The sequence below is a fragment of the Zosterops lateralis genome (genome assembly GCF_965231275.1).
Source record: "Zosterops lateralis genome assembly, chromosome: 2".
Classification (NCBI taxonomy): Eukaryota; Metazoa; Chordata; class Aves; order Passeriformes; family Zosteropidae; genus Zosterops; species Zosterops lateralis.
Window position 1 is genome coordinate 30,604,288 of NC_139763.1, and position 8,238 is coordinate 30,612,525.

Consider the following 8,238-nt stretch of genomic DNA (forward strand, 5'->3'; position numbering starts at 1 on the left):
ACCAAGAAGATGAAGTCATTTGTGTAATGCAGGCAGTAAATCTTCCATTTGTCTTAGATTTATTGTCCTTCTGACATGCAAGTATATTTCACACACTTATGTTAAGAAGCAGTCACAAGAAATACACATAGCAGATACAATTACCCAAGGTATTTGTTGTCTACTCCACTACATCAATGTGCAAATCACAGGATTTGGAGGAGGCTGGGGTGGGAGACAACACATTAAAGTGCATATGGTATAGAAACAGAGACAACAAAGTTGCAATCATACTTGGAATTCTCTCTTTGTGCTTGTCCTGTGTATAGTGTCACCATGACCAGCAATTCTGACTGGCATCAAGAGTTGCTTAAGAAAATATTGAGCAAGACTTGCTCTGGATCTGTGATATAATGGAAGAGGAGGTTACAAATAAATGAAGATTCAACATAAACTGCTTCTAAATGAAGAGCCAGGAGAAGAACCAGTGTATTTGACAGCAGGAATTAGGAGAAATCAGATCAGTTCAGAAGAAATAGAACCAATCCCAACAACACCATTGTTCTGAAAAAGAAATACAAAAGCAACCAAGTGATGCTGCAAGACTATATTTGCTTGCAATAAAAAGCAGGTAGGCTCAGTCTATCTCTTTATCTTTTATCTGTTCAGTTGGTGGACACACACTGTAAAGCACTGAAGTCAGATATTGTAACATTATTCAAGTTAGTGAACACATTTGTTTTATTAACAATGGTTACCATCAGCCAAGCTTGGAGTGTTCTGTTATAACAGCTGACCGTGTAACAAGAGTACAAATACACATGGGGTAGCAAAACTCAACTTGGGAAGATTTCAGCCCTCAAATGCCCTTACTTGTGCCCTTCTCCAGCACATAAGGTTCTGTACCAGGTTGAAAGGGAACTTATCATTTCAGAAACTGTTTTTAAAGACTTTGAGAGGATTTTACACGAAACAATATTGAATGTTATTTGTTTAAATCATTGCTATCAATCATATTTTGAAAAGAAAAAGAAGATATTTTAACAATAGTATTGCTTTGCTATGCAATTTTTCCTTAATTACAAACTGGAAGAGTTTTCATTCAGGCTTAGTTGATTGGAAGGCTTTACCATTTGCAGGGAAATTTGGGTAGCTTTCATTAAAGTTTGCAAGAAACTGGTGGGTGGGTTTTCCTTCAAAATATTCCTGGATAGAAGCCTTCCTTCTAAATAAAATTCAGATCCCTGCTGGTCTTTTTGGCTGTAGCTTCCAAGACCTGTTATCTCAGAGGCATTTATTTCACTGGGGACCAGTAGAGCCCTGCACTTACTTTAAGGCCAGTTCATAAGTGCTGAGCCATTCCCCTTGTCTCTTCAGAAAGCTGAAAGATCCCAGGACCTTTACAAGTTAATGCTCTAATTAATGCACAAGTTTTGTGAATAGACTTCCCAGCAAGAAGGGTTTCAGCAGGGTATATGAATAATGGATATAGCTCTTGGCTTGATATCATAGCTATGGAAACAAAAGACAAAAAAAAAGGGGAACTAAATTTAACCATTTCATATCATAATGATATGGCAACAGTGTTTGGACCCTTAACCATTGCTGACTCCCTTGAAGTTGCAGCTCTGCACGGCAAGGACATGGCACTCAGTGGTTCAGAGCTGCTGCCTGTTTCATGATGTGTTTATGATACTGGCCTGAGATGAGAGGCTTGAAATGACATGTCCGATCCAGAAGCCACAGGACCTTTTGCTGGACTTTTAAGTATCCAAGTGAAATACTGGAGATAACAGATCAGTGAGAAGGCACATACTTCTTGGCAACTCTCTCCATAAATGGATTGAGACAAAGAGAAAGAAAAAATATATTAGAGACATACATGTATCCATACATAGAGAAATTTAGAGACTGCCACGTACCAAGAGGAAAGGGTTGTATTCAAATTGCAAAAGTCCCCAAAAGAAGGGTAGACAAGAAAGCCCTGCAGGATTTCTGTTCCTGCAATCTGTTTTTCCATTGCCCCATGCAAAGTAGAATAGCTACAGGGTGCTGGCTGTGCTCTGTAGGGACACCACAGTAATCTGGCCAAAACTCCTCCATGTAAACTGATAAATGCTTGTGATAGCTCAAAGCTATTTTACAACAAAACTCCAGCCAGAAAAAGTTTACTTATTATTGACACAACTAATAGCATTTTAGTGATGTTTACATATGTACGGAGAACCCAAGGGCTATACTAAGAAGTATTTACTTTATATAATAGGGCATCATTAAAAATTTCAGTAGCAGCAGTGCTGAGTCATTTTAGGCCAAAATCCATTATTTAGTTTGCTGATGATACCATGTCCATTAGAGGCTGACAGTATCTGGCAGGGCCTCTGTAGCTCAGCATTCACAGAACCATCAGAACTAGGATGGCACCCTCCAGACCTTGCTCAGACCACTTCTCTTTGTCTTAGGATAAATTAACTTCTTCATTTTTCCAAATAAGTACTGTACAAGAAGAGTATGATTTTTCTAGTATATCCTCGTGAAATCACTCTTATTTCTGAAGGCTCAGAAGGAACAGAGGAAAGGTCTGAAACTTTCTGGCACTGCAATCTGCCAAAGGGAGATTCTCAGTATTTTCTTAAAAATGTATGCAGCCAGCAATATTAACACTCTGCTTAAGTGACCCTTTCAAAACCTTGTAATGCTGTAATGAAGAAAACTGCCTGGCAGAGCTCTGCCTTAAGGCTGTACTTTCTGAGAAGATGAAGAAATACCACCTTGAGGAAAGGATTCTGTTAATGTGCCAAATTTGATGTTTATGTAAGAGGGCTTTTCATCAGAAGCTAGTGCATAGGAGGAAAAATGAACTGAAAAGGCTTTCAACACACCTCATGCCTCATTTAGGATCTGCCATGGCTCATGCCATCTGGTCATGTGGCTTTGGGTTCAGCTGTTCCATGTTCAATAAACAAAATGCAGAGTTTGCAAACCCCGTAGTATTTATTTGCATTATCAAGCCCCTTTCAGAAACAAACCTTTCTAGATACGAACAAGTTCACCTGCAGCAAGTGGATGCAAATTCATCTACACCCTGAGCTGACTTCTCATGTGCCTCTGATACTTGTTCTTGTCCATCTCTTAAACTGCTCTAATCCACAACCTTCACCTCTCTGCAGATTTGTGTCCTCGCCATGCCCATATCAGTCATGCCTAGGCTGCTATAACCAGATCACATATTTCAGTGGGGGATTTTGTACAGAGGTAAATTGCCTATTGGTACAGCCACAATAAAAGGTGGGTCATGTGGAAACAAGCCAGAATGCAGGAGACGCCCAAGGCACAGAGTGGTACAAATGCAGGAGGGGCTGTTGTTCCCATGAAGAGTTTTACTGCATCATTCTCTCTCCACCTTTGCACCACTGTAGAGAAGCCTCTCAGCCATGAACCTGGTTTATCCATGAAGGCTGTCCACACTGCAGCCAGCAGTTCCTGTGATATGAAGATGTTTCTCAGCAGTGTTCAGCAAGGATCACAAGGATCTCTACTTTTCTGCCCTGAAAATGCATGCATAGATACACCTACTACATGCTGCAGCTAACCCAGGAAACAGCTAACTCTTTTGGTAGCAAGTGGCTTTGTAAGACAAGAACAAAACCTTCTGGACATCAGGAGAAAGAGCAACACGTATGCATGGGAAAAAGCTCCCTAATAAACAAAGTAGTGCAAAGCACTTCCAGGTCTTCTTAAGACCCTATAATCTGTCATAGGGCATCCAACAGTCAGGACTTGCAGGACCTGTTTGCAGGAACACTGGAGTTGCAGGAATAATACCAGTGGGCCCAGGATATTCTATGCTTTGTAGGGCACTGTGTGGAACATGCAGGAGTTTCCTGAAAACTTGTGGGAGCAACACTTGACAGTTGATGAGAACACACAGCACTTACCAGCAATCTGTGCTCATGTGGGAGATAGTGCAATGGAATCTATGGACACCGATTGCAGAACAAAATGTACTGTACATCCACTACTCACACAACCTTACTCTGCTCCAGCACAAGGGTGGAACTGAAAGTGTAGATGGCAACATCATGTTTGAAAACAGTTCAGCCCTTGCACCCCCAATTCAGCCCACACCAAACCTCATGATTTGCACTCTGGCTTATGAAGTTGTAGGCCTCAGGTTTTCTAGGTGAGAAAGGTAGCCATGAGGTACCCAGAGTTCACTGTACCAAGAGCATCCCATTACTACTCAAGTAATAGGAAAACACGCTTGTGAAATACGACCCCGTGACTGTGGTTACTTAGGCAACATCTCCTTGCAAGTATTCATTGATCTGCTGTCCCTGGGGGCTGTCCAAGATTGCGTGTCACCTGCCCTGTTCCGGAAGAATTGCCACATATCAAGAGGCTTCAACTTGCTTCCTCTTAACAAATTTGATTTTGATATGGTTGCTGGTTGTTTGACAACTAAAAACTCAGCCTGGCTGAAATGATCCAGTTTTCAACTAGAGCAAGTTAGCAATGCTGTAGAGTGAGATAAGAGGAGAGCATCCAAGAACACTTAGAATTCACTCCTGGAAATCCTTCCTGGAAGAAACCAAGCCAAATGGCCATTATAATCACTCATGTCTTAAAGTTTAATGTGGCCTACTGATGTATATTTTCAATTTCTTTCTGCAGTCCTTAGGATATAGGAATTTGGGAATCCTCACTCAAATTACTAATTATGACATTTGCAGGACATCAATTGCAGCTAACATTACCTGCATAATTTTCTCCTAACATATATGACAAGGAATTCGCTCCACATCATGGCATGCTTCCAAGCTAATTTTCTTTTCCTGGCTCCAAAAATAACAGCTCTCTTCTCCATCTGTGACACATAATAAATATTCATTTTATCATGAATCCAGAGGTTTTTTAACAGCACTAGAGACTAAAACAGGTTGAAATATCTTCCCATTTGAATATTAAAGAAAAAACATACTTTACACAGAATATGGCCCTATTTATTATAAAAAAATAATGCCTAGTTTTCATCTTTTTTATTCTACAGGGTGTTCAGTTAAAGTTTATTCTTCTTTCTCAGTTCATACAGCATATCTTAGTATCTACCAAAAAGACAGCTGGTATCCATCTGTCTGTGCCCAATGACACTTACACTGCTAACTTTACCTTTTTTAGCTGCTTGTTCCCTCCTCTTCTTTCACATATCACATGCTGTTCACTTCAAGGATGCATACTTTCTTTATATATGCCTCAAATGCATCAGTTCTTAAAATTAGTTTCCAACAGTGGTAAAATAAGTATGTTTCAGTCCATCAGTTTAAGTCCTAACACACCATCACAGACTTGAGGGGGAAACAAGTACATTCATGTCTCTATTTACTCATACAACCTTATGCAAGAATAACTTGAGAAGATCCAAACTGAGACATTTGGCCTAAACAACCTCAGATCTGGGCACTGAAAAATCTGCCCCATCCCAGTTCTACACCTTCCAGCACTGCACAAGCTAAAGCTGACAGTGAGGGTAACTCAGTCAAGTACAGCCAGACCTGCTTGCCTAAGTCCAGTTCTTGAAGAATTCAGACATATTCTCTCAATATGTCAGGAGTCTAGGTCTCTAAGCAGGGTATATTTACATAGCATTGTGATTTCCCTGCAGTGCCTTTTAAAGATCATAAGTAAGCTTAATATAATTTCTCTTGCAATGAAAAAGCAATATAAAACTGTAATAAGTAAAGCAATATAAAAAGTGTAGCATATCTGTGTGAAAAGCTACTGACATTTACACTTGCACTATTTCAAGATTAACTTGTGAAATTATACACTCACAGTTCTACAGTACTCAAGAAACAGCAGAGTTGCCAGTTCCTAGATCTGGAGATCAGAGCCTTACCAGAGAACAAAACATAAGATTGTTGTACCTCCAAGGGACCCCTTTGGTAAATGACAGCAAAATGGACTACAAACCATTTCAAACCTTGAAGAAATCTAACCACTGATGCATTCTGCTGAATGCACAAAGGGCTTGCCAGCGCTTGGGTGCTGTAGTAGGCTGCAAGCACCACATTAAGTCAAAACATTACGAGATTGCCTGCTCCCCTGAGCAAAATTAGACACAATTCCTTTCCAAGATGGGTGGATCTGCCACTCAAATCATACTCCGATGAAGTAGGCTGAAACTTTTAAGTGTAGTGAAGTCAGAATTTAATCTCTTAACAGATGAAGGAACAGATTAGGAACATCTGTTCCTAATGCATCTAAATGATAGCACTTGGACAAAACCTTAGGAGGTTTTGGTGTTTGAGTTTTGGGCCAATGTCTCTTTTGGAGGCTGTTTCCTACCAGCTTCTGCAGGGAGTGTTGTTCCACCAGTCTCAGACAAGTATGAAGGGAAAAATATCAAGGTGCCCCAAATGAATTTTCATAAGTTACCAGCTTTCTCTCTTGAAACTTCTTGCCAGAACACATCTTAAAAACATGCAGTAAGGAGATAATTCCACCAATCAACTAAGACTGTACATTAAAAATGTTCCATATTTCTACTGCAAAAGGATTGTTACCTTCTATCCATTACTAGGACTTTGACTGAAATAATCATTGAAGCAGCAGTATAGCAGTGACACAGAAGATCCTTCCAAGAGAAGTCTCCCTACTTCAGGAAACCATGGCAGATGTACCAAGTGCTAGAATTAATCTAATTGCTTTTTAACTGTGGATAGATGAAATACTGGGTTTCCTGGAGGCCTTTTCATAGTAGGCTTATACGTTAAATTCTAATGAATCTGAGATTGAACACAGTCATCGTTAAAATTTCCAAGGTGAGATTCACAGCCTCTTATTGTAAAATAGCAATGAAGCCTTCTTCACCTGAGATGTGAACCTCTCTAGATTACGGATTGAAGCAGGTTATCTTCACATCCTCATCCAAACAAGTGGGGGGGGGAAAAAAAAAAAGGTGAAACGTTTGTCCCATACAGAGTTATCAAGATATTGCAAGAAGCAGATTTGGGGCATCACAACTAGAAGTATTTACATGCATGGCATCAATGTTACTCACCCAAAAAGGACACACTTTAGTTCTTTTATCTCTGACCATGACAGCTTCCAAAAATATTTACTGCCATTGCCTCTGCAAGCTTCATATTTTGGAGCATCTCCCAATCTACTGGCATTGCACAAAACTCCCACAAGAAGCTATCCTGTGTGCCAGCAAGCACTGAGAGATATGAACTCATCCCAGATCTTAAATGAAAGAAACTGGATGCCCTTTTCTGATGGCTGCATTCTCACAAGAATTTGATGGCCGTATCTTCACCAGAATGGTGTTTCCTAGGTTGAGATTAGAACTTAGAAAATGAGCTTGCTTAATAGCACTGTATTTCAAATCCAAAAGGAATTTCTGGGCCCCTGCATTTGATATATGAGAAATGTCAAGACAGACAACACTTCCCAAAGTAGTGAAGGTGGCTATTATGAAATTCATCAGTCAAGCCTCAGAGTTACCACAGCCAACTTGAAACCAAGTTAAGTTGTGAATATGAAAGTATAGCATTTGCTGATACACGTTTTACAAACAGATGGCAATTTAGCAACAAGATTTAGGTTTTGCCTGCTCAAAACCTCTTAGAATCATGGAATCATTTAGGCAGGCAAAGACCCTTAAGGCCATTGAGTCCTACAATAAATCTAACACTGCCAAGTCTACCATTAAACCATGTCTCTAATCATAGCTAAACTTCTGATGCTGAGCAAACGTCCCAGCTGCAGTTTGCTAGGAGAGGTATTCCTGTTTCTGCAGCACTTCTGTTTTCTGCAATTTGCAAGGCACTTGCTAAGACAATGCTGCATGTAAACATTCAGCCTCCAGCTGGTATGTCTTGGACCTGGATTTGGAAGAGTGACCACAATGTATAACTCAGCCATCTGCATAAAATCAAACATTATCTGGTTCCCAGTCTCCTGCAGCTTCTCTCCAATCTCACTGCAGATCTTGCAAGCTGTTATTTAATCTACAAAGTATCAAAACTTCTACAGACAAGAGAGAAACATTTTGCAGCTTCACCCCTACATGAAAATACTCCTTTGCTTGCAGCCTGAAACTGATTGAAAGCTGGTGTCTGCCCACCTTGGGACAGTTTGCACCAGGATATGTGCACAGTTACACACTGCAGTGCAGAAATACAATCCCACTACCACACAATTTTGTCTTTGTTAGAAATAGCAATATCTGCACCCACTAAAAGATGTTCAGTGTGT